Source organism: Schistocerca piceifrons, chromosome 3, assembly GCF_021461385.2.
Source record: "Schistocerca piceifrons isolate TAMUIC-IGC-003096 chromosome 3, iqSchPice1.1, whole genome shotgun sequence".
NCBI classification, from domain to species: Eukaryota; Metazoa; Arthropoda; class Insecta; order Orthoptera; family Acrididae; genus Schistocerca; species Schistocerca piceifrons.
Window position 1 is genome coordinate 80939949 of NC_060140.1, and position 8269 is coordinate 80948217.

Sequence of the window (8269 nt, forward strand, 5' to 3'; positions counted from 1 at the left end):
GAATACTAAAAATAGAAAGAAGAATAATTAGGACGTATAAATAAACAGTATAAAATAAATGGACATTGGAGAATAGCATCAAATGAAACAGTATATAAGAAAATAGAACCAGTCATGAGCACAATCAGGAAGAAACGCATCTCATCTTTGGACATCTGATGAGAACTCCAGAAAACAGAATTAGTAAAAAAATAATACAAGAATTGTGGAATAGCAAGAGCGACATTAAATGGATCACAGAAATTAAGGAAGATATAAAAGAACTTCAAATTACAGTAGATGACCTAAAAAATAAGACAGAGAAAACCAGAATACTGCAAGTCCCGCAAACCAGACCACAAATGAAAATCAATAAAAGGAGTACAGGAAGAGTTGTCTCAGATGAAGAAAGAAAGAAAATATCTGAAAGAATGAAGAAATATTGGGCAGACAGAAGAGCAAAACACCTTTCATATAAGAATAGCCTCTAATAATTATATTATCTAAATATATTAAGTTATTGTCGAACCAAATTGTATCCATGTATAACAACATGTTTAGAACTTTGTATTTTTGACTACAGTGGTCCAATGAAGGCCGTAAAATAAATAATAAAAATAATATATATATATCTGAATTACAAAAAACTAATAATAAAAAAAAAAATGTTGCATGGCGCGAGATTCGATCCGGCGACCTTCCGATTACAAACCCGAGCGCTTACCGCTGCGCCACGACGCTGTATAAAACTATTAACCGTAGAGAGCATTTCACCGCAACGGTTTCCTTTAACTGTCGATTTTCTCGACAACGGCTGAGAAGTGCATCTTGGTGCTTTGCCACATTACACCTCTGGCCATGAGCTTTTATTATGCGCAGTATGAATCGAATCTGAATTTCACAATTGGCGGCCTCCCCTTGTAAGCCTGCAAAATATGCAATACAAGTGTTTTCATTAGCTGATGCCAAAACTTGCTACATGTGTAATCTGGAAAGATAATGTGGAAAGCAGCAGGGCTGTTTGAAAACACCAATTTCAAACCTGACGATGCTGTTGAAAGGATATACGAAGACATTTTTGGTTCAAACAGGAATATAACAGTGGATAATTGGTTCATGTCACATCCTCTGAAAATGACTGAATGTAAGCTAAATATGGTTGGAAGAGTTAGGAGAGGTGGGGAGTGGGCGGGGGGGGGGCGGGGGGGGGGGGGGGGGGGAGGGACTTCTAACAGAGTTTACATTCCCAAAAAATTTGAAATGTCCATTCCAGTTTGTCCGTTTCCAAGAGGGCTTTAAACTCATGTTTCTTCTATGCACTTCAGTGGTAAGATTGATGTAGAGAGTGGAGACCAAAAGAAACACACGATCATAGCATGGAAGGTTGCCACATGTTTCCCCAAAAGAAATTACCTGATTTTTGGACAAGTTTTATCATTTTTCCCTCACAATTTTTGAGATCTCAAGGTGAGTTAAGATGTAAGTTGACAACAAGTCTTTGCAGCTACGATAGAAGAAACAATTGTGCAAATGAGGAAATATCTGAAAAAACTTGCAAGCAGATGGCATTTCCTGATGTGAGCAAAAATCTTGAGTACTAACATCAACATCTTTTGTAATGAACTGTTTTCTGATGGATAAAGCAAGTCAAATGGGATGTGTGTTTCATTCAGACCACTGATGTTATTTTATTTCAATAAACTGAAACACATTCGAAAAGACAAAAATATTCATTTCCTTGGAGTCGCAAGACAGATATAAAATACCTTCACTGATTTCAGAAATAACCTCAGAAAAAAGTAGGCCTCTTGAAAGAAGTGTGTAAGGCGGGGAAGAATTGTGTAAACCAACACTGTAGGTAGCTGCCAATAAAATGTTGGTTCTATTATGTTCGTTATTGTTGGTTATTACCCACTGTGTTATATCTCATTTTACAGGTGCAGTGTGATTTTTCTTTCATGACATACGTGAGTACGTAGCGTACAAACTGCCAGCAACAAACACAATTTTCTTCTTCTTATCATCGATACTTTCTGACATAGAAACTACTTTTGAAGTGCAAAAACGTACTAGAACAAATAAAATGTCTGTAACACACCACACTGTACAATGTACTTGCGGTGAGACGATTGCCCATTGTCTCTGGCCTCCTGAGGAGCACCACAGTCCTGGGCCCATGAACACCTGCTGCATTGTACCACACGCAAACAGACCCAGTCTGCAGGCAGATCAGTGAGACTACATCCGATGGCCAGGGCCTGCACATTAGTGGGAATCGAATGGCTTCAGATCGGCAGGCCCGATCCAATACAGATACATGCAGAAACTGCCTCTGGTTTTGGCCCGTCATGGAAATCCACTCATGTGGCCAGTTGTTCATGAGCCATAGACAGCATGTTGAAATGAGACCACATGATCAATCCATGCAACAGACAACTTGTTCAAATACTCTATGAATCAAAAATAATGAGTATAGGTAGCAACTCACTATGAAGATGATTGCTGAACTGCAGACAGGCACATACAAAAGACACTCACACTGTTACAATTAAATTTTCAGCCATAGCTTTTGTCAGAAAATGAAAGCGCACACACACAATCACTCAGACACAACGCATGCATACATGACCACCATCTCCGGCCACTGCGCCTAGTCTCTGAGAATCAGTTGCAAACAAACCACTACTCGTGCCTCCCAGCCTTTCACTGGCAGGTGCTAGGCTAGCTGCAAGAAGTAGTGGCAGCACCGACTGGAAGCTGAGGGGAGTTGTAGGAAGGGGAAAAGAAGTAGGAGTGAGGGAGTAAGGAAGAGGCACACGTACTCAGCTGCATCCAGCCAATGACAATGCATGACACCTCAGTAAGCAAACAATTTCATCTACTGAGACAAAAACGAGATTTTTCCAATTTTGTTTTTCCTCCAAATTTCCCAGATATCCAGAACCTGTGGCAACCCTGATGCTACAATGTAACAAAAGCTGGAGTAGACTGTGTTGATGAATTATCACCACTCTATAATGTGGCTAGGAATACCAGACAACGACCTTTGGTAAACTCTACTCACTAATGAATGTTGCTGCCATTCATGCTTTCATCATTTTTATAATTTTTGCAGTGAAAGATAATGTTGTGTACATAGTTCCGCGTAGTCAGCGTGTACACAACTTTCCCACTAGAGCGCGCCCCGCTAAGCACAACAGCGCAGGCGCAGCGCTCGTCCGTCTCTGCACTACGAGATGGCGCTGCCTTAGAGATGGACCAAATTCTGCTTCCGCCGATCCGCGTATTAATATGCAACGCAGCCAATGAGATTGCTGCTAATTTAGAACCTTTTCTCCTCACGGATCACACTCGCGCAGTGATACTTGAACGCGCGAGGTATTATAAGGAGTGTACAGACCTCCGATTAGACAGTCTGCATTGGTCTGCATTTATCTGCACCAGTCTGTACCAGTCTATAGTCAAGTTTCAGTCTGTGCCTAATAAGATTACCATATTCCTGTACATAGCCATGTATAGACACTTTGTCAAGTATCAGAGATATGTGAGAATAATATTAACGTACCAAGACCAAAGGAACTTCAGGTTGTCAATTGTAAACAGCATCCAGAATCAAGTTACGTAATGTCTATGCTTTTTATTATTTTAATAAATGTGTGTGAAAATTAATCAAGTTCTGTTTAAAGTTGGTCACCGTCAACCTGCTACTCTAAGCGTGCAAGTGGCATTTTTATCGTCTGACCTAACGGCAGGAGATAAACATGCCACAATAAGACCACGAGACATATTGCTGACACTCCCCTACTTCGTTAGAGCGACAAGTCAAATAATCTGATGGTGTGTGTACTGAAGGTCTTACAGTACGCACACCACAGGTAAAAAGAGATGTAATTTCATAAAACAACTTGCATTCAAACTCACAAGAGAACTTCTTGAAGAAAGGGCATATTCTCAGTAGCTTTCAAGAGATACAAGAATTCTGGCATTGAGGATGCTTGGGAAGGGAAAAGAACAACAACAAAGGACTTGCAGTGGAAGGAAAACCAGGAAGGTGCTCTGAGTGAAAAATACAGAAAGACTTGCTATTTCTGTGTTTCATGCAAAACATATCTTTGCCTCAAGCACTCTTATGGCATGTGAAGATTGTAAAACATTAACACTGAATTTCTTCATTATATGTATTAATATTTTTTTCATATTTTTAATAATGTCTTCTTATTGTGGAGAAAGTAATTTTGCACTTAGGTACATTATGTTGCTAAATAGTGTAAATAGTATACCCATTCATAGTATGTTTTATTTACCATGCTTAGATCAAGCAAGTATTCTAGTTATTAATTAAAATGTTCACTTAAGTACTCTCTCAGGAGGCACCGCCTTATCGTAGCACTGTCCGTGCGGGTGGGAGAGTTTGCGTGCTCCGGCGAAGCTGAAAGCTATGCTGGCGGTAACGCAGCTACCGGCAGGTCTAACCTAACCAGACAGGTCCCAGCAGAGGAGCCAGACGAAGTGTGCCTCACAACGACCCATTTTATATCCTACATATTCCCTACCCCACTCTTTCCTCAGTTACCACTCCTTTTCTCATCTGATTATCTTACATACCACTGCCTTGCGTTTAGTCTTGGGAGGGATGAAGGCTAAGGGAGAAAAAACTGAAAAAAAATCTAGAGTGGGGTCCCAAATATGGTTGGAAGGTGTACTACATACCCTCTCGGCAGCTCCTGCAACCGAAGTGATACCAGATGTATTCGCTCGCCTTTCCTCTGGACACTATCATTTAGGTCGAGAGGGAGACTGTGATGCATAGGTGACTTGTGTCTTCATATTTATTGCCCAGGCATGTAGCATCCTGGAGAGGACATTTCAGCGACATCTAGACATCGGAACAACACAGGAAGACTTGAGTGCCAGAGGCCACTTCTGACGGTGGGAGAGATCGCATCTCATGGGACAGCTACCACCTGCCTCAAGCTGGGCAGCCCCCAGCCAATAAGGTGCTGTCCCGCCACTACCCGCTATTTCATAGGGTGTGTGGAGCTTGGAAGAGATCTTCAAACAAGCGGGTAGATAAAGTACACCTAAGAAAAACAAAAGGGAAATAATAAAGAAACCACCATTTCATACTGCCACTTGGAATGTCAGGACCATGTGTCCAAGATATATTGTTGATACCCAAGAGATTGATTTCATTAGTAAGATTGCAGTTATTGATATGGAGCTCCATCGCTTGAATTTGGAGAGGGAACATATTTAATGTGTACGCTCCCACCTTATCATCCAGTGTAGAAGAGAAGAATCTGTTTCATGATTTACTCAGCAACAGAATAGCCAAAGTACATGGCTCAGTCACTATACATCGTGGGCAACTTTAATGCTTGAGTTGGGTCAGATAATGACGTGGCTGCCTTGCCTGGGTCATCATGGAGAGGGAAAAATATATGATAATGGCCAGAGACCACTAGAAGAGTGCTGCTTTCATGGTCTGTGTATCACAAACACATATTTCCAACTTCAAGATCGACACAAGGTGACCTGGAGACACCCCCGCTCTCATCACTGGCACCAACTTGATTTTGTCATAGGTAGGTGTACAGATCTAAAAAATGCCCTACTGACACAAAGCTGTCAAAGTGCTAACTGTAACACTGACCACGCTTTGGTGGTGAGCAGACTGAGGCTCATCCCTAACAAATATCACCATGCTAAACAGAGAGGTCAACCACATATCAACACATCATGTTCATAGCTCACAATGAAAACAAGAATTTGCCAGTAGTTTGAAAGTGCTTTATTAAGAAACACACAAACAGAAATGAATATTGATAACAAACGGGCACAACTTTCTGACACCACCTACAACTCAGCAGTATTTGCCTATGGAATGAAAGAGAATAGGAACAAGGACTGGTAACAGCAAAATTCGGAGGAGATGGAACCAGTCATTGTGGAAAAACAGAAAGCCCTGCTTGCTTATAAAAGAAACCCAAATGGAATAACTCGGGATGACTGGTGAGAAGCAAAGAACAGGGTATATCAAACATCCAGGAGATGCACAAATAACTACCGGTGAAATTTATGTTCAGATATACAGAAAGCTGCTGATTCTGGGGACATTAAGGCAATGTACGATAGTATTAAGAAAGAAGTTGGTCCAACTGTCTGAAAACAGCTCCTCTGAAGACAAAGACAGAAGAAGTTATTACTGACAAAGGCAAGCAAATGGAATGCTGGATTGAACACTACCTCGAGCTGCATGCATCTGAAAATGAAGCATGCAAGGATGCACTTGTGCCATCAAACAAATGCGTTATGGAAGAGCTTGATGCAATGCCCACTATGGAAGAACCTGGCAGAGCGATAGATTGCCTAGCTAATGGAAAGGCTCGAGGTGAAGATGGGATCCCTGCAGAGATTATTGAGTATAGCAAGCCTGTTGTCCTACAGCACCCACATTCACTTCTCAGTCTGGGAAGAAGGCTACGTCCCACTAAGTATGCGAAATTCAAAGATTGTTGCAATCACTTCTGTCTGCTTTCTGCTTATACAAAGTAACAATTACCAAGACATTTCCTGCTGAGTGTAGCTGGAAAGGCTTATGCAAGAGTTATCCTAATGTGATTGCAATTCCTAGCATCTAGAATCTACCCAAGCTCTCACTGCGGCTTCAGACCTGGCCAATCAACCACAGACATGATTTTTTCTCTACGACATCTGCAAGAGAAGTGCTGCGAACAACAGAGACCACTCTATATTGCTTTTGTTGGCCTCGTCAAAGCATTTGATTTAGTGAGCAGAATTGGGATCTTCAAGTTACTGTAAAAGATTGGATGCCCACCTGAACTACTACAAATAATTGTCTCTTTCCATGAGAAAATGCAAGCAACAGTCTGTTTCAACGACAAAACATCTGAATCATTCCCTGTAAATAGCGGTGTAAAGCAGGGGTGTGTGTTAGCTCCTACTCTGTTTGGCATTTTCTTTTCCCTTCTGCTGAGATTTGTTTTTGAAGACTGTGAAGAGGGAGCGTATTTACATACAAGGTCTGATGGAAACTTCTTCAACATTGCCCATCTCAAGGCCAAGACCAAAGCCAATACAATTGTTATTCACAAGATGTTATATGCGGACGATGCAGCTCTGGTAGCAAAATCAGAGGATGAGCTGCAGTATCTAATCAACAAGTTATCACATGCATGTGTAAAATTTGGTCTTACCATCAGCCTCCTAAAGACTAAGACACGGCACAGGGAACCACGCACCTTCCATCCCTCAAGCACTGACGGCAATCTTCTCCAGGTAGTTGATTTTACCTACTTGAGATCTAGCAACTTGTCTGTGGACACTGAGATTACCAACAGAATTGCAAAAGCATCGGCTGTCATGGGTACATCGAAAATCAGAGTATGGAAGAATGGACGACTCACATTAAAAACTAAATTGCAAGTATACAATACTTGTGTTATCAGCACCCTTTTGTATAGCTGTGAGACATGGACAACTCTTGCTAAACATGAATCCTGACTGAACAGCTTCCATCTCTGTTGTCTCCGGAGAATCCTTCTGATCTCTTGAAAGGATAGAGTACTCAACACCGAACTATTACAGCTCACAAGCACAACCAACATTCATGCACTCCTGAGCCACCGATGTCTAAGGTGGCTAGGACACATCGGTCACATGGACTCTTGAGTGAGTACGGAAAAAAGTGCTGTATGGAGAACTTCGGGAGAGTGTGAAGCCAATAGGAAGACCACACCTTCACTCCAAGGATGTCAGACAAATATCTGACCAAGGCCAGCATCGATCCAAGTCAGTGGGAAAATACAGCTGGTGACTGTGTCAAGTGGCAACAAGCTGTGCGCAATGGGGTTGAGCTTGCAGAGAATGGGCGCATGCAAAGACATCAGGAAGAGGGCAAGACGAAACGAGAGAGCGGCCTCTGGTGGAAGTACTTCACATTACGTGCCAAAACTGCAGTAGAGACTGCCAATCTTGAGTGGGACTTTTCGGCCATAGCAGACGTTGCAGAGTCTGAACCAACTATGCTACATCATCATCATCCTTCAAGGATGGACGGATGCCATTTAATTTAAAGCTTTGGTAACTGAGCCCGAGCATAGGTCAGGCCACAGAACTGCTTCTAAACGACCGCACTTGAGTATAGGTTCGGCGGCTGTTGCACGCCGCTCACAGCCTACTAGATGTCCGGAAGCAGGCCAGCTATTGTGGTAGTGCTGCATGGAACTCCTGCCTATATGTCCCTTGACTGCTGCTCCCCTCTGTGTTC